We start from the raw sequence: 18,771 nt of genomic DNA, 5'->3' as shown, positions 1-18,771 counted from the left end.
GTCCTCCAGTTATACTTTTGGTCATCACAACATCTCTTGGTGATTAGTTCCACAAATTAGTTGTGCATTGTGTGAAAAAGTACTTCCTCTTTGTATTAAACCTGCTACCTATTAATTTAATTTGGTTGCCACTGGTTTTTGTATTGTGGGAAAGGGTAAATAACACTTCTCTATTCAATTTTACACACTATACGTGATTTTATAGACCTCTTTCATGTCTACCTTTATTCATCTCTTTTCTAAGCAGAACAGCCGTAATATTTTTAATCTTTCCTCATATGGAAGCCATGCCATACCTTTGATCATCTTTGTTGCCCTTCTCTGAACCTTCCGCAGTTCCACTATCCCCTTTTTGAGATGTGCCAACCAGAACTGGACATAGTATTCAAGGTGTAGGTACACTATGAATTTATATAGTGTCATTATGATATTTTCTGTCTTATTTCTAACCCGTTCCTAATAGTTCCTAACATTCTGACAGTCTTTTTGACTGCTGCTGCACATTGAGCTGAGGTTTTCGGAGAACTATGCACAATGACTCCTAGATCTTTTTCTTGAGTGGTAACAGCTAAGTTAGACCCCATCATTATATATGTGTGGGTTGAGATTATTTTTTTTCAGTGTGCACTACTTTGCACTTATCTGTGTTAAATTTCATCTGCCATTTTGTTGCCCAGTCATCCAGTTTTGTGAGATCTCCTGTAATTCTTCAGTCAGCTTTCGACTTAACTATCTTAAATAATTTTGTATCTGCAAAATCTGCCACTTCACTGTTCACTCCCTTTTCCAGATCATTCATGAATAAGTTGAACAACACAGGTCCCAGCACAGATCCTTGGGGGAATCTGCTGTTCACCTCTCTCCATTGTGAAAAATGACTCTTTGTTCTTATCCATTGTTTCCTATCTTTTAACCAGTTATTGATTCATGAGAGGACCTTCCCTTTTATCCCATGGCTACTTATCTTCCTTAAGAGCCTTTGACTAGGTCCCTTATCCTTTGGTAAGGGACCTTGTCAAAGGCTTTCTGAAAATCTAAGTACTGTATATTGACTGGATTGCCCTTATCTACATGCTTGTTGACACCCTCAAAAATTCTAATAGATTGTGATGAGGCAAAAGCTGTGTTGACTCTTCCCTAACAAATTCTGTGTGTCTGATAATTCTGTTCTTTACTATAGTTTCAACCAATTTGTGTGGTACTGAAGTTAGACTTATTGGCTTGTAATTGCCAGGATCATCTCTGAAGCCCTTTTTAAAAATCAGCTTTATGTTAGCTACCTTCCAGTTAACTAGTGCAGAGGCTTGTTTCAGTGATAGATTACATGATACAGTTATTAGTTCTGTAACTTCATATTTGAGTTCCTTCAGAACTGTTGGATGAATACTTATTATTGTGTAATTTATCAGTTTGTTCTCAAACCTCTTCTATTGTGGGACAGTACTTCAGATGTGTCACCAAAAAAGAATAGCTCTGATGTGGGTATCTCCCTCACATCCTCTGCAGTGAGGACCGATGGAAAGAATTCATTTAGCATCTCTGCAATGGCCTTGTCTTCCTTGAGTGCTCCTTTAACATCATCATCATCCGGTTACCCCACGGCCTGTTCTAAATTGTTTTATATAGCCTAAACCTCCCAAGCCTTACTTGTACTAGTATTTCCTCTAATTTCAGTGGGAATACTGGTATAAGTAAAGACTGTCAGATTATATAGTCCCAGCATGTTAATGCCTAATTGTGCTGTCATGTTTTTCTCTTTTTTGTCTTTCTAATTTATTTGTAAATCCAATGAAGTGTTAAAAGAAACAAATGTCTTTAAACAATTACAACAAAAACAAAAAGAGCTACTTTTTCTAATTTCATTTTCTACTTACCTTTAAACACAGAAATATTCCATGTTAATCATTTCAATTGTAACACTTCAGGAGGTGCTTACCTACACAGTGCATGAGTGGTGCTGCCAGAAGTCGAGTTCACAGCAGACTCCCCTGTGCTCCGTTATACAGGAACAGACTACCTATACCCCAGGTCACAGCACGACTCACTGAAATTTGGCCTGGCCACCCCTCCATCTATAGGGAGGAGTGGCCAGTTCAGATTTCAGTGGTGTTGCGACCACACTGCCAGAGCAATGTTCCAGGCTCCTCAGGTGACAGCTGTACTGAGTTGTTCAGCACCACTGCTTAAAAGTGATTGGGTCATGGCCCCTGAGCTCTGCAGTCTATGGAACTTTAAGCAAATGCAAAAACCTCAGAGGAGGGGGTTGGTCTTCACCCCCACACCCCAGCTCCACCAAATTGCTTCCACTGATGGGTAGTAAGAGGAGATGCACTGTCTGGGCAATGGTGCCCAGGTCCTCAAAGGTATTTAGGCCCCTAATGCTCATTGATTTAAATGGAAGTTAAGAGCCTATATATTTTTGAGGATCTGAGCCATTGTCTGCTCAACATTGGGAAACACAGTGGGCAATGATCCCTTGCTACACCTTTTAAAACGTGTGGCATGCACTCCCCTAAAGCAGCAATCATGGAAATCAGAGCACTAGCTTCATTTATCCCCTTTGTTTGACATGCCACATCTGGGACTGATCAACAATACTATCTGTGGGCCTTGGGCAATGCAGGACTGGGAGCTAAATGGTGTCTGCTTCCTTTGTGGGTGTACAGGGCCATCAACAGGATTTCCTCCTCTAACTCCTTGCTATATTGCACCTGTCCTGGAGTGGACATCATTGAGCCATCAATCACTATTTGTATTTTTGTTTTAAACAAACCACTTCATAATAGTGTTTGATGTGAAATACTTTACTGATACCGCTGAAAGTACCAGCAGCAAACAGGGATGGAAGGTGTCTTGTGCTAGAGTATCAGATTTGGTCTTCTATTCACCACTCTGCCAATGTCTTGGTGTATGACCTTGGATCTCTTCCCTTCTCTGTGCCTGTATTTTCCTATATGTATAATAATACCGACCTCCACAGAGTAGTTGAAAAGATTACTTCATGTTTGTACTGTGCTTTGAGATCCAGGCATGTAAGGCTGGCTATGTGAGTGCAAAAGATAATTTTTCCCTGCCCAAATTTAGCTGGGCTCTCAATACCGCACATCTCAGAAAATGTACTATGCCCCAAGTTCCTCCACTCTGAAAAATGTCCTCTGTTTTTGAACATACTGTAACTATTCTGAGCTGTGTTAAGGAACCTAGTACCATGTGACTAAGGGCTTTACAGTCATTCTTTTTCTTCCGAGATAAATATGCAGTGGTGAAGGGTTTTCAATGAGATTTGGCACTCTTACTAATTGCTCAGTCCCTTCAGTCCCATAAAACCTCCCCTGCTACCATTCCTCCCTCAGTGAAGCAAATCCAAAATTGTTATGGCTTTTAACTGCTGCCATCACACCAGTTTTTATTGGAGATTTTCTCTTCATCTCTTTCTATTTTTCAGCATGTTAATAAAATATTAGATAAAAGTGACCCAGTGGACATAATTTAGTTGAATTTCCATCAAGTTTTAGGTAAGACCCCCTCAAGAGACTATTAAGGAGAATAAACAACCCTAGGATAAGGGACAAATTCATTGTCATCATTTCCTACACTGGGCTTCATTCTCCTCTCTACCCTGGAAGCACCAGTGGGACTCTATTAAATTCAATGGAGTTAGTCATGATTTACACCAGTATAAGTGAAAGGTGAATGAGGCTCAGTGAGTATGAGAATTTCACACACTGTGAATTCAGTTTTGGTCCATATTATCCTTAATACTGTACAATAAATACTACAATTATCAATGGGCATTTGTAGAATGTGAATAAAGGCTAGATTCGCAAAAGGACTTCAGTGCCTAAATGCCACTTTAGGTGCCTAAATCCCAGAATGAGGCTTCACTGGAATTCACAAACCTCCCTCCCCCTCCCTCGGTTGCCACAGAAAGCTGTAGGCACCTAAACTCGTTCAGCATCTAAATTTTTCCAGTAAAAGCTCCCTAGGCACCTATGTTTCTGCCTGTGCACTGGAGCCTCATGTCTGGAATCTAGATACTTAAGCCCCAGTGTGACTCGTCGATCCCTCTACCTAACTCACCTGCAGGGCCCAATCTGCTAAGCGTGCTCAGACCTCACCTATTGGATAAGGCAGGCAAGCTTGTACAAGATGTTCAGGGGGCAACCTCCCTGATAACTTTTAGTTCAGCTGGTAGGGTAATAACCTGGGATGTGGGAAGCCCCCCATTCAAGGCCCCCTCTGCCTGAGAGAGACAAAGTATTTGAACTGGTGAACAGACCACCTTTCAGGTGAATGCCCTATAGGGTTGCCAACTGTCTAATCTCACAAACCCAAACACCCTTGCCACACCCCCTAACCCGCCCCTTCTCTGAGGCCCTGCCCCACTCACTCCATCCCCCCTCCCTCCGTCACTCGCTCTCCCCCACCCTCACTCAATTTCACCAGGCTAGGGCAGGGGGTTGGGGTGTGGGCTCTGGGCTGGGGGGTGGGGCCAAGGGTTTCAGAGTGGGGGAGGGGGCTCCAGGCTGAGCCTGGGGTTGGGGGTACAAGAGGGGGTGCAGGGTGAAAGCTCTGGGAAGGAGTTTGGGTGCTGGAGGGGGCTCAGGGCTGGGGCAGGGGATTGGGGTGTGGGAGAAGGTGAGGGCTCTGGGAGGGAGTTTGAGTGCAGGAGGAGGCTCCGGGCTGGGGTAGGGTATTGGGGTGCAGGAGGAGGTGCGGGGTGCGGGCTCTGGGAGGGAGTTTGGGTGCAGGAGGGGGCTCCTGGCTGGGGTAGGGGTTGGGGTACAGGAGAGGGTGCGGGGTGCTTATCTTGGGAGATTCCCAGTCGGTGGTGCAGCAGGGCTATGACAGGCTCCCTGACTGCCCAGGCCCTGTGCCTCTCCCAGAAGCAGCTGACACGTCCCTGTGGCCCCTGGGCGGGGATTGGGCTCTGTGCACTGCCCGCACCTGGAAGCACCACCCCTGCAGCTCCCATTGGCTGCATATCCCGGCCAATGGGTGCTACAAGTCAGTGCTTGGGGCGGGGGCAGCATGTGGAGACCCCCAAACCTCTCCCCCAGGGGCAGCAGGGATGTGCGAGCTGCTTCTGGGAGTGGTGCGGGGCCAGAGCAGGCAGGGAGCCTGCCTTAGCCCTGTTGCGCTGCTGGCCTCTCAGTGCCTAAAATCTCACAGTTTAGATTCAGTAGCCTTCAGGAGATAGGGCATGATTCCGGGAGACTCCTGGTGAAACTAGGAGGGTTGGCAACCCTAATGCCCTAGTCACTGGGCTAAGGGATACTCTGATTTGGGGCTCCATCATTTTCTGTTGTTGAAGCTGTTCCTGCAGCATGGACCTAGGTGCCTATATCCAAGACAGGGCAGGGCTTAGCATACACTCCCATTTTGGCAGTTACATTGGCTTGCTTCGGCAAGGCACTGCCTAGCATGTTGGCTTCTGTTAATGCCATTCTCAGGCACCTAGCTCTCCCCATTCACAGTACGGGACCCTGAGCACCTAACTCAGACTTTGTGAATCACTGTGATTTTCTAGGCACCTAAAATTTAGGCATGGTGATGCTGAGCTTCACAACACCTAGGTTCCTTTGTGACTCTGGCTCTTAGTGTCCAAGACATTTTACAGATTTTCAAAAAGCCTGTGAGTGACTAGGAAGCCCAAGTCCCCTTAGGCATTTAGGACCCTACAACCACTTGACTTTCAATGAAAGGTTTCTAAATGCCTAATTCACTTTTATGGATGAGACTTGGGCTGCTAAGTGACTTAGGTGCTTTTGAAAATTTGATCCTAAAGCAATTGGTATTATCTACTTTCAATCCTACTTAGGAAATACACAAACATGAATGGGTTCTTGCTATTCTGAATATTTTTCATTAAGAAATATATTAATAATAATTTAATTGCTATTAGCTACTGGGCAGAGCTTCTCCAAGTTCAAGTTCATTGTGTTGTATTGTACTGCAGGTAGGGTGACCAGACAGCAAGTGTAAAAAATCGGGACAGGGATGGGGGGTAATAGGCACCTATATATGCCAAAGATCCAAATATCTGGACTGTCCCTATAAAATCAGGACATCTGGTCACCCTAACTGCAGGCAGCAGCAAAGAACACACAGAAACACTGTGATTGGGGGTACCAGTCTCTTTCAGGCCCCCCTGCTGGAGACCTCATGGTCCTACCACTCTCTGCCTCAGGAAAGGAGCAGTGAAGATGGGTCCTCCAGGCCTGCCTAGAAAGGCTGCAGGGAAACAGCCAATCATAGAGCAGCAGGCTCAGATGAAAAGAGCTGCAAGGTCTAAGCAGGTCAGTTCCTGGCTGGGATCAGAAGGGTTGGAAGATAGTGAAACTCTCCAGGCAGGGAGGCCTTGATCAGACAGAGAACCCAAAAACTGTAACCCTAAGGTAATGGGTGAAGGTGATGAGACCAAATGGAAAGCAGCCCAGGCAATGCAGCTGTAGCAGTAGCTAGTAGGAAGCAGTATGTAGCTGCTGTTTATAGGGTCCCTGAGCTGGGACACAGAGTAGTGAGTTCCTGCACTGGTCATTGGAAAAGTGGCCAAAGCCCCGAGAAGGGGATATGACTCTTTACTAATAGCCCAGAGCCTGGGCTGAAGACCCTGGAGAGGGCCAACCATTTGTTGAATTTAGCTACCCTGGAAGGAGACTGAACTTAAAGAGTGACCTGGCTGCAGAGCTGGGGCAGCGAGAACAGGTGAAGACAAAGAGTCTCAAGGGAGAAAGCCCCTGGGCAGTGCTGTATAATATAGCCGGGATGGATTTAAAGCTATCCCAGAAGGGGCTGAGAATTGAGCACAGAGAAAGGGCTAAAGACACTAACAAGGGCACAGCAATAGGCACGGTTGGACCTTTGTTACCCAGAAGGTGTTCATTCATCCATTGTTGTATGTGTGACTTAGCCAGAGGGCTGAGCCACTGAAGACCCACTTGATGAAATCATCAACCTACAGGGGGCGGCACGAGAAAAAGAAAATTGCAGCCCCACACCCAGCTAACAGGAGGCTCTTATGAGAGGCGAGTGCCCCATCACAGACACATATGGTGGCAAAAGAGGCAAGCGATCTGTTAACTTCACAGTAGCAAAAATGTAAGTTCTACTTCTGGATGTAGTGAGACCAATAGTATTAACTTCCAAAGGCCCCAATTCTGCAAGGTGCTTAGGCAAGTGCATAACTTCAAGAACATGTGTAGCCCCTAATAACTTCCTTATGACCATGCGTGTCCTTACAGTTAGGTACCTGCTTAAGTATCGTGCTGAATTGGGGTTAATTCAAATATGGTTTGGATTATAGGTTTTGCTTCATACCAATCTCTTTCATATATTTTATGTTAGCATGATCTAATAGACCTTTGCATTTGTTAGTGACTTAATGAACACATTGAATTGTTAGTAATGGGAAGAAAATCGCTCCATGTAATACCAATTGCAGGTACTGGGCTGAGCATGCCTAGTCCTACCCAAATCTAAAGACCCACTTCCTGAACAATGGGGGAAGTGCCACTGAACTTGGATGGAAAGTGAACAAGGAACAACAAATGAGAAAACAGGGACAGGAATGAAGGTCAAAGGTTGAAAATCAGGGAATCAGAAGGGAGTACTAAGCAAAGAACCCCCCCCCCCCCAATAACAACCACTGCTCCTCAAAAGTGTCTAAAGAATTAGTGGACACCATCCAGAGGAAATCCACTTAGAGGAGTGACCAGCAATAGGCCCCCCCAGTCCCAGAGTGCCCACCCATTGAGCTTTGGCCCATGAGGTAAGACATTAATGAAGACTTCAAATAATTTTGTCTGGATGTCCAAAGCACCAGGAAAGTATTTTAGTGTCTGCAATTTAGCTGAGATTTGTGTTAAGTGTTAATCAGAGAACAAGATGTGTAAGCAGTGAAAGGCATAACATGATCCAATGGCTGGAAGTGGAAGCTAGTCAAATTCAGACTAGAAATAAGGTGTAAATTTTTAATGGTAAAGGTAATTAACCATTGGAACAACTTACCAAGGGTCGTGATTCTCCATTCCTGACCATTTTTAAATCCAGATTGAATGTTCTTAAGAACATAAGAATATCCAAACTGGGTCAGACGAAAGGTCCCTCTAGCCTAGTATCCTGACTTCCAACAGTGGCCAATGCCAGGTGCTTTAGAGGGAATGAACAAAACAGGTAATCATCAAGTGATCCATCCCCTGTCGCCCATTCCCAGCTTCTGGTAAAATTGAGGCTAGAACACCATCCATGCCCATCCCGGCTAATAGCCATTGATGGACCTATCCTCCATTAACTCATCTAGTTCTTTTTGAACCCTGTTATAGTCTTGGCTTTTACAACATCCTCTGGCAAGGAGTTCCAAAGGTTGACTGTGTGTTGTGTGAAGAAATACTTCCTTTTGTTTGTTTTAAACCTGCTGCCTATTAATTTCATTTGGTGACCCCTAGTTCTTGTGTTATGAGAAGGAGTAAATAACACTTGTTTACGTTCTCCACACCAGTCATGATTTTATAACACTGAAATATATGCTCTAGGAATTATTTTTGGAAAGTTCTATGGCCTGTGCTATAGGGGAGGTCAGAGTAATAATCACAATGGTCCCCTCTGCCCTTGGAATCTATAAATGTGCAATATAAAACTTTTAGGGGACTGCTCTGCGTAGGTGACAAAGATGTAACTCATTAGTCTCAATGAGACTAGATCTCTTTGGTGTGAATAAAGTGCTTACTGATTACTTGCTGTTGTAGCTTGCTGAGCTTGGAGGGAAATCAGCTTAGCAAGCACTTTCACATTTATTTCTCAGAAGTTTCCTAGTAAATCAGGCTCATGGTCTAATAGGAAATTAGTTGAACTGATAGAGAAGTCTATTTAAAAATGCAATTTGGATGTTCCACTTTTTTAAGTAAAGCAAACTTATTTTTTAATGTTTGTTTGGGGGTTTCTATGAAAAATATCTTATCCCTCAGGTCACCATCCCCTCGCTGCCTTCCTATCTCTGTCTCAAACATTTTTTGTCTGGAGGCAACAGGAATATAAATCTTATTTTTAATCTCTGTGAACCGAATCATTCCTTTTCTGTTGGGAAAACACCAAGTTACAAAATATTTTGCTGGTGTGGAATGTTGTATGGTGCAGAAAACCTGACTCATTCTCCCCTGCCTGGGGCACGGGGATGGGTCACTGGCCAGGCACAAGGGAGAGTGGATATGGGATTCTCACTGTCTGGAGCCGAAGGGTCTGTGGGTTGTCCTCGTCCTTGGTTTCACACTACCTCCCAACACGAGCCAGGCACAAGACTCAAGTTGGAAATTAATCTTCTCATTAGCATTATCTCCCCTAAAAATGTCCTCAAGGAACTATGCAGGTTTTCCAGGGGAACTTGCTGCCTAGACCATCTTATCCCTAGCTCGTCCCCTCAGTTGGTGGTACCTCTTGAAGTTGCATGGAGCCCCAGACATATGTTGTGCACTCGTAGTGACTACCATCACCTCCAAGGAAAAGGAAACATGCAGTGCTTGTTTAACTCTCTAGTTATCCACAGAAAAGATGCAGTATGGCCAATGGCATGGTAAACTTTCCCATACCACCTAGCCAATGTGCCTCAATTCTCACCTGGAAGGATCACCTACCTCTAGGGATTAGTAGTTCAATTTCCTTTTATTTTATGGCTTCTTTGAGACTGTTGCAAAGGGACCAATAGTAGTGGCGAAAATCTCTCAACTAGGAGCTATAGTGAGATTATCGATTTATTTTACATTAGTCATCAACCCTTGATTACCACCTATCATTGGTCATCACCTATTTGGACTTGATTTGAACTGCTGATCTAGAGGTGAAAGGATAGGAATCCGGTTACCAAGACCAGTCTGTCTCCTTCATGTTGATTTTGCTCTGCCCATTGCTATTTCTGTCAGCATCTCTGTGCTGGCTAGTTTGAATTCCTTTCTGATTCAACTACACACATTTCCCAGCTCTTGTTTTCTTTAGATTTTCAACAGCTGTTTTCTCATTAACTTTATTTTACTATTTATATGTGTATTTAGTTTAGGAAAGAGAATGTAGAATAGAAATGCATGTTTGTACAAAATCCCTACCTGTCTCAAAAACCCTTACAGAATGAAAACTGGCCATTCTGCAGCATTCTAACTGCATATATTTGTGTAAGAGTAATTATCGGAGATACCTATTTCATTAAAGGCTGAAATTCTTAATAGCATTTTGGTTTGGCAACTAATTAAATATAAAGATGATTCATGCTTTAAAAAACATAGACATTAAGATTTTTTTTTTTTTACTGCAGGTGGGTAAAATCTCCTATTTCATACTTTTCACATATAGTATAGATTGTATCACAAATGGTGTAATATTATCCTGGCACACTGAATACAATTCCACAGGAAATATAACTTCACTAGGCATTTTACCTTAGGCTGAACTCACAGACACCTTCTGAATCTTCTCTACTGATATTAATTGTCCTTATTTGAAGTCTTTCATCTGAAGTATCTGATCCAAATTTTTAACAATTTTCCCAAGAGAAGCCTTGAACTCTGATAGATTATACATTTCAGTATTTTTTTATATTTCTATCTGTAGGCCTAATGAGTATTTTTTCCAATGTCTGACTGCCAAAAAAACATTAAAGCCCTTTTATTTGTCTAATCTCTAACTCTAGATGTTTCCCAGCTGTGTTACCCCCACTAAGAACTGGGGGGTTAGAGCTTTTCAAATGCAAATAAAACTTGTTTCACAGGTACTGTATTTAGCAGATTGAGTAACTTGCATATTTCTTTTAATTAGTTGGATGAAAGTCGATCCTTAGAATTCTACCAGGTTCAGGGATGGTGGATTCTTTTTCTTTCTTTCTTCCAAATCTAGTGCTCATGAGAAGCCCTGAAATGGCAGCAGTGGTGACTGAAGCCTTCAGTTTACCCACAAACCAGTTAAAACATTGGTGCCAGGAATGCAAGCTTCCATCAGACCAACCTGTGAGTTTTCCCCAACCCTGAGGAAAGGGATCACCATTACAAGTGAAAAGATCTGTCGGGTTTTTTTCCCTGCTCACTTTTCACCTGACTCTGTGAGGTGGTCAGCACCCATAAGATCAGGCCTGTTAGCTTTTCTACTGGAACTGCAGCAAGAATGGATATTTATATCAGTAATTTTTATGTGCCAGACTCCTGTCCACTAGGACCTAGACTCACCTATGTGATGACAGGTAGCTTATCTGAAATTGTCGGTTAAAGATGGATGTAAATGCATTAGTGAGCTAGAGGTTAAAGGCTCTGCATCCCTTTACCATTAACTATTAATTTCCTCTCTACAATATGCATAAACCCTCTATTTTGCTGCACTATTAGTCAAAAGGCATCCCTTAGATCGCTCTAACTTTACATGGGGAAAAAGCTATCACAGATAGTAAATACTGAATTACTGGATAAGCCCAGCATCCTGGCAAATGCTCCTTTCAAGAGATGCAAACCACAGATTGTGTGTGTAAGGTATGTGTTGTGTGTACTACTGACTGGATAATGGCTAGTCTGCTTGCATACCCAGGACCTGACTCTGATCCAAGTGACACTGGTGTAAAATCAAGAGTAATTCCACTTATGTTTCTGAGCTAAAAGGTCCTGATTCTGATCTCAAACCAATTTTTCCCTGGTGTGACTCTATCAACTAACTTCTCTGGAGCTACTCTTGATTAATACCAGAATAATTTAGATCAGAATCAGTCATTGGCAGTCATTTACACACATGCAAAGTAGATGTTAAACACTAGCATTCTGATTGGATAGTGTTTTATATTCCACTGGCAGGAAATGCAAAGCAGTAGAGAATCTTGCTCCTAAGTGCACTTTGAAAATGACACTTAAGTGACTTAAGAACCTCAGTGCCCTTGGAAATGTTACTGGAGCATGAGGAGGAATATATTTGCCAGCAGTCTCTGAGGTAGGGCCAGGACTTTGGGTCTGACTTTTTTGCCCTGCGGCCACCAGGATGTATCTATTAGATTAAACTGACGCTTTAAATATGATTAAAATGATCCCAAGAGTTCTGCAGTGTGAAAGGATCGCTACTTTCCTCACATTCTTGAATTACTACATTTATCTATTTTTCAGAGCACCTGACACATTTTCTTTTGTAATGCAGTCAGTGTCAAAAGAGCAACCATTGATACTACAGTTCATGCACTTTAATTCATGGCTCAAAAGACAAAGAATTAACTTTCCAAGGGTGGAAATTAAACTTTATAACTTCTGCAGATGCCTCTGTATGAAACACAATTGTTCCCAAAGGAGCTGATCTCAATATTTTTTAAACTTTACTATATAAATCTGAAATTAAAATGTTAAAAACAAATCCCAAACTTGGGCAGGCAAGATTTGTAGTGTGTGTCAAATCCAGTACGAAGAGCATTCAGTCTTCAGTCATCTGTAATAATAAATTATAGCAGTGCTATTCTTATGGCTATACTTAAGGTTGCTTGTCAGCATTTCTGTTGTTAATGCCTCTTTTGGAAGGTGTATAACTCAGCTTTGAAAGTCTGAATTTAACCGAATTACAAAAGTACCAGGGAGCTGAATGGTACTTTGCTTAATATCCTTCTAACAGGCCTGCAATAGACAGTGGGACTGATTCTCCATTGCATTGCACCTTATAGATTTTTACAACAGCACCCAGTTTATGTAAAATCTACCAATTAATCCCTTGATTCTCCCCTCACCCACAAGCCTTTTTAAATCTGAACCAAATCACTGCTACGTGTGACTTTGTGGTACTTCATAACTATAAAGGGAAGGGTAACAGCTGTCCTGTGTATAGTACTATAAAATCCCTCCTGGCCAGAGACTCCAAAATCCTTTTCCCTGTAAAGGGTTAAGAAGCTCAGGTAACCTGGCTGGCATCTGACCCAAAGGACCAATAAGGGGACAAGATACTTTCAAATCTTGGGGGGAGGGGAGGGAAGGCTTTTGTTTGTGCTCTTTGTTTAGGAGTGCCTTCGCTCTTGGGACTGAGAGGGACCAGACATCAATCCAGGTTCTCCCCATCTTTCTAAACAAGTCTCTCCTATTTCAAACTTGTAAGTAAATAGCCAGGCAAGTTAGTTTTCCTTTGTTTTCTCAACTTGTAAATGTACCTTTTACTAGAGTGTTTATCTTTGTTTGCTGTACTTTGAACCTAAGACTAGAGGGGAGTCCTCTGAGCTCTTTAAGTTTGATTACCCTGTAAAGTTATTTTCCATACTGATTTTACAGAGATGATTTTTACCTTTTTCTTTAATTAAAAACCTTCTTTTTAAGAACCTGATTGATTTTTTTCCCTTGTTTTAGATCCAAGGGGGTTGGAACTGTATTCACCAGGAGTTGGTGGGAGGAAGGAGGGGAATGGTTAATTTCTCCTTGTTTTAAGATCCAAGGGGTTTGGATCTGTATTCACCAGGGAATTGGTGAAAGGTTTCCCACCAGGGGAGGGAATCCATTGGGATGGTGGCAGCGGACCAGAGCTAAGCTGGTAGTTAAGCTTAGAAGTTTTCATGCAGGCCCCTACATTTGTACCCTAAAGTTCAAAGTGGGGATACAGCCTTGACAGCCGCATTGGGGGCAGGAGAAAGATGGGGCTCAGACAGGACCACCCCCTTCTCCCCAGCACTGTCCTGGACCCAGATTTGTGCAGGAGTGACTACCCTTCCCCTCAAGGAGCACTAAAACTCATACATTGCCCCCCTCCCCTGAGCCATATTGGCTTGAGGAAGCAGAAAATTCTAGGAAGGAGCCAGCCCCAAGGCCAAAGAAACAGATGCTGGCAGGAGAGCTAGTCAGAATTCTTTTTTCACCCACAGAAAATTTTGAACCAAAAACTGAAACGTTTTCCTTTCTTTGGGACAAAAAGTCAAAATTTTCCATGGAAATAAACTTGCTCCAAAAATTATCTAGCCACAAACCCAATTTTCCATCAATAAAAACAATTTCAACTCGCACGAGCAAACACTGAAGCAGCAAGGACCAATAGATGCCGAAGATGCCATCAGTGATTTCTACATTTTCTGCCTTGTGCTGATTGGCTGTTTGCTCCAACCCTCTCACACATTCATTCCCTTATATCTTCATTTCAGACTCACTCCACCTGCCCTTTATACCCTCTTCTTTCCGCCCTTACCACGTTCCCTCACCTCCCTCCATTCTCAGTCTTCTTTCCATTTAGCATATCCCTCCTAGCAAACCCCCTTAGTGTCCCTCCCCAAAATCGTATTGATCATTCCACTTGTCTCATATCCCCTTTCCCCACCCTGTCTTTCTGTGCCTATTTAAATTGTAAACTCTTTGCAGCAGGGACTGTTTACTACTCTGTGTATGTACTACTCTGTGTATGTACGGTGCCTAGTACAATGAGACCCCTATTCTTGGTTGGACCTTGGGCACACAGCTCTTTCTAGTATTTTGCCAGTTCAGAATTTCCTTACTTTCAAATTTATCTCTGGCATTGGACTGCAATCTTTGGATTACTGTGCTGAATTTTTGGCTAAATTCACTCAGGAATTCAAAAGATTTTTTATTAATTGCCACACATCAGGCTCAGCCTAATATGTGAAAAATAAGCTGTTCGTTCTGCTTTGTACATTGCTGCTGAACTACGCCAGCAATGATGATTCTTGAATCAGAATTTTGCTCTCCATTTTCTTGGTGATGCAAGATGCTGAATAGAATACAGCTGCATTGTGTCAGTAGTGCTGACATTCATGGGGGGGGGGGGAAATCTCATTAGCAGATTAAGCAGAACTTGGAAGAAACAGTTCTCTTTTCTTCCTGCTACATATGGGTAGCTCACTTTATCATCAATGGGAGTACAGCATGAATGTAGTGGGGTGGACACCCACTCCTGCCCTGAGGGGTTTGGATCAGCCCTGGGAGAAGGCTGGGGCAGGGAAGCAGCTACTGGGCTGATTGGTGAAGTAGCTGCACCTGGGCCACACCCCAATCTGAGTCTAGCTGGCCTGTATAAAGAGGCTGGGAGCCAGGAGCTCAGAGTCTCTCTCTGCCTTCAGAGGGAGAAGGGCCTGGCTGCGGGGAGCTTGTACCCGAGTGGAGCAGGGCTGGGGGAAAGGCTGGAAAGCCCCAGGCTGTGGCCTAGTATTAGGCTAAAGGTTACTGGGAGTTGCAGGGGGCAACCTAGATGTAGATCAAGGCAGCAGGTCCAAACCCAACCCTGCCAGTGATGAGTGGCTGATACTGCAGTCTGCCCCTGGGCGTGGGGCTAGATGGTGACTGGCAGTAGCCTTATTCTGAGGCGAGGTGGGGTTAGTGGATGGGGATTCCCCTGGGAGGGGAGACCCAGTGTGTGTGGGTACTGCCAGGGGGCAGCACGCAGAGCAAGGGGCACCGGTAGAGAACAAGGCAGATCACCGGCCTGCAGAGGGTGCTCCGGAGGCTGGGTTGAGCTGATTCCCCAGATGACCAGCAGGAGGCACCACAGGGGTGAGTCCGACCCCTTACAATGAATCCTAGAAATGCAGGCTGGTATGGACCTCTTAAGCAGGAAAAAAAATTGGAATAAACACAGTTCTGTTCCTTTCTTCTATACAAGGATAGCACCCATTGCCCTCAATAGGAGTTGAGTACAGAATCATAGAAATGTAAGAATGTCGAGAGCTCATCTAGTCCAGTCCCTGCAGTAAAGCAGGACTACATATATCTAAACCATCCCCAACAGCTTCTTAAGCTCTGAAAGATCACCAAACACCACAGTAGGTGCACTAAGGAGTCCAGCCCATTACAACCCCTTTTAACTGTACAGCACACTACCTTCTCCCACCACCCTTCTTTATGATGGTTCATTTGTAGCTCCACCTACTCTCCATTCCTCCCTGTCCTTTTGGGGCAAGCTATTAAAGAGTGTTCTGAGTGTAAGGACTGCAATTTTTGCCTGTCTCTTAGCTATGAAGAAGAAGTTGGTGAAGGGGGCAGAAAGACTCCCATTCCCATGATGCCCTCCTTTGTGGGGGCTAGGAAGAATCTAACCCTAAAGAAGAGAATATCTCCCATAGAGATTAATATCTCACATAGATGGTTAACCTTAAGAAGTAAAACTGTTACTCTGAATGGGTGGGACTAGTTGAAAATTTTTGACTGAAATATTTTTCTCTTGAAAAATTAGGTTTTGTCAAACATGAAATTTGTCCTGAGAAAATGTCATCTTCAATTTTTTATTTCTATGGGAAATTGTGAAATAAAGTAGAACCTTTCTGGTTTTTGAAAACCAAAACATACCCAAAATGTTGAAATTCTGAACTTTCAGATTTTTGTTTTTCATCTTCACCTTTTTTAGCCAATTAATGCAATAGAATGGGTTACCTTTCACTTTTTACTTTCTCATTTCCTTTTTTTTGTGTATAACTTTCCAAAACTTCCTCAATTTAAGAAAAGTTGCAGAGTGACAAAATGAAACTATTTGGTTGAACAAATTTCGAAATTTGTGCAAAATAACCTGTGTACAAACTTTTTGAACACTAACATTTGTGTGATAGTGTTTAAAAAACATGCTGCAATGGCTTAACCGTTGGTTTGCTGAGACTGCTGCTTATTATACCAAGCATAATCTTTCAATATTCTCTTATCCTTCCCCTTCACCAGCTTTTGTCTTTTGGTATATGTGAACACTAAGCTTTTTTTTTTTTTTTTGAAAGGAATTCTTTTCATTAGAAGTGTGTGCAGAGACTAGCACAATGGAAACCCTTCCATGACTGGCACTGTAGGTCACCATAATAATAATTATTAATAAAGAAAATGACATGCAGAAGTGATTGTGTGCACGCTGCTCAGGCACAAATTGAAAATAAGTTGCAGAACCACTAGAAGCCAGGCATATTATTTTTTAATTTTAATGTTATAAAAATACTAGAGCCAACCATTGAGATGCTTACTCAGGATGTCTTGCCTCGCTAAAGGTTGCAAAATTTGGGCCCATGTGAATAAAAATAGGGAAATTGGTCACTCTCAGAGCAACATCACAACTGAGTTTATTTGAATAATTCCCAGAAATCTCATAACTTTATATGTATTGGATAATTCACCTGAACCACCATGTTTATTTAAAACCAGCAGTTTGTGACTTCGTTAGAATGGCCAAATACACTTTTTTTTTTGGTGGCTTCTCAATAATCATTGTTAACAGGCATGTACATACATGGGCCTAACTCTGTAAGAAACTGAGACCCTGAATTCCATGTGAGCTGCAGAAGTATGGCACCTTGCAGGACTGAGTCCTAACCAGCTTGGGGACTTATTAAAAGATCATGAAAGCTTTTTACGTAGTTATGATTAGAAATGTATCAGTAGAACCAAAACCATGTTATAATGCTCTCATACCTTCCCCAGGAGCCAGACTGTGTTCTCCTCCTCAAGTAGTAGCTTTGTTTACTTCAGATGTTCTTCTGTTATACTCTCAATCTGTTATTGATCGTTCCATGTATGTGTGGACTACTACTTCTCTTGATTTATGTTTATATTAATGGTTCAGTTTCAGTGTGGAGGTAGCAAAGAACAAAACCAGGGCCCAGTCATGAGGTAATGGAAAATATTTACACATACAAACCCTTCTAAGGACAGTTATAAATCATGACTACATTCCCCAAAACACCTGTCTGTACATCTGTATCTAATCTATCATTTTAGACCTAGCCCCTTATACAAAAGAGGTTGTATAATGTCCACAAAATCTAACCACTCTGTAGTCAGTATGTAGTGTTTCCTGTTTGTTAGTGGTATAATAAAAGTACAGCATAACCTGAAGATTGATAAATCAGTCACTGTTTAAAAAGTACTGCGATTTCCCTTTTGTAAGTAACAGTTGGCTCTTCAGTTTTATAGTTTTATTTTCTGATTTTAATAGACTGCACTAGAAAGGAGCAACTAAGAAACATATGCAATTTGTTATGCAGCGTGGTACCATATATTTCGCCACTAGCAACAAAGACTAAGATTCACAGTAAATAATATCCAAACAAATTAGTCCCTTCTTGACAGATGACAGATTAGTCATTGGGAATTCCTATGCAGTTTTGGATACGATCTGAACTTTTTATCTCTGAAGTATTGGGTTTTTTTTTTTTTTTGTGGTATGCATTACAAATAGTTTCCTGTTGTTTTAGGATTACTTTCAGAGCCTTTATTTAAAAAAAAAAAAAAAAAGATGACTTGGAAAATGAAAACTATAATAAACATGGAAATACTTCAGAAAGAAAAACTGCTGACAGGGGAGCGACAACAGGACTAAATGCAATAGATAAAGTATAAAAATGATATAAATAGCTACAAAAATATCAACACAACTGAGAATAAAAACGGGCCAAAACATTTACACACACATCATGTGAGGAGATGATATACAGAAGAGAGGGTAAATATGGAAACTATACCTAATCAGGATCTGAACCTATGACTTCTTGTGTACAGTCAGACAGTCATACCTGTATGGAGCATCTCTGTCATTGATGAGGCCTTGGCTACACTCGTGGATTCACCGCGCTGCCGCTTTCTCTGAGGGGAGTAGCTTGCAGCGCTGCGAGTGAGCGGGCAGCGCTGCAGGCACTGATTACACTGGCGCTTTACAGCGCTGCACTCGCTGCGCTCAGGGGGGATGATTTTTCACACCCCTGAGCGCAGCAAGTGCAGCACTGTGAATTGCCAGTGTAGCCAAGGCCAAAGACTCATGTAGGCACAACAATCTATCAATGTGCAAGACATTGAAGAATTGGGGCCATAGTCAGCTAACTAT

The 18,771-nt window shown here is 42.6% G+C and overlaps 1 long non-coding RNA gene across 3 annotated transcripts in view; it reads left to right on the top strand.

Moving 5' to 3' along the window:
- LOC122173569 (uncharacterized) overlaps positions 1-18,771 on the top strand; it is a 64,573-nt gene that overhangs the window by 12,775 nt on the left and 33,027 nt on the right. For 2 of the 3 annotated variants that reach the window (XR_006174145.2, XR_010599501.1), the window contains exon 1: positions 15,044-15,473. The exons of the other annotated variant lie outside the window; for it this stretch is intronic. This is a non-coding gene — a long non-coding RNA (uncharacterized LOC122173569). Of the gene's footprint in view, positions 1-15,043; positions 15,474-18,771 lie in introns of those variants that run through there. 3 annotated transcript variants of the gene reach the window in all.

This window comes from Chrysemys picta, chromosome 3 (assembly GCF_011386835.1).
Source record: "Chrysemys picta bellii isolate R12L10 chromosome 3, ASM1138683v2, whole genome shotgun sequence".
NCBI lineage: Eukaryota > Metazoa > Chordata > Testudines > Emydidae > Chrysemys > Chrysemys picta.
The sequence above is the reverse complement of the archived record's forward strand: the minus strand, read 5'-3'. Positions and strand labels throughout refer to the sequence as shown.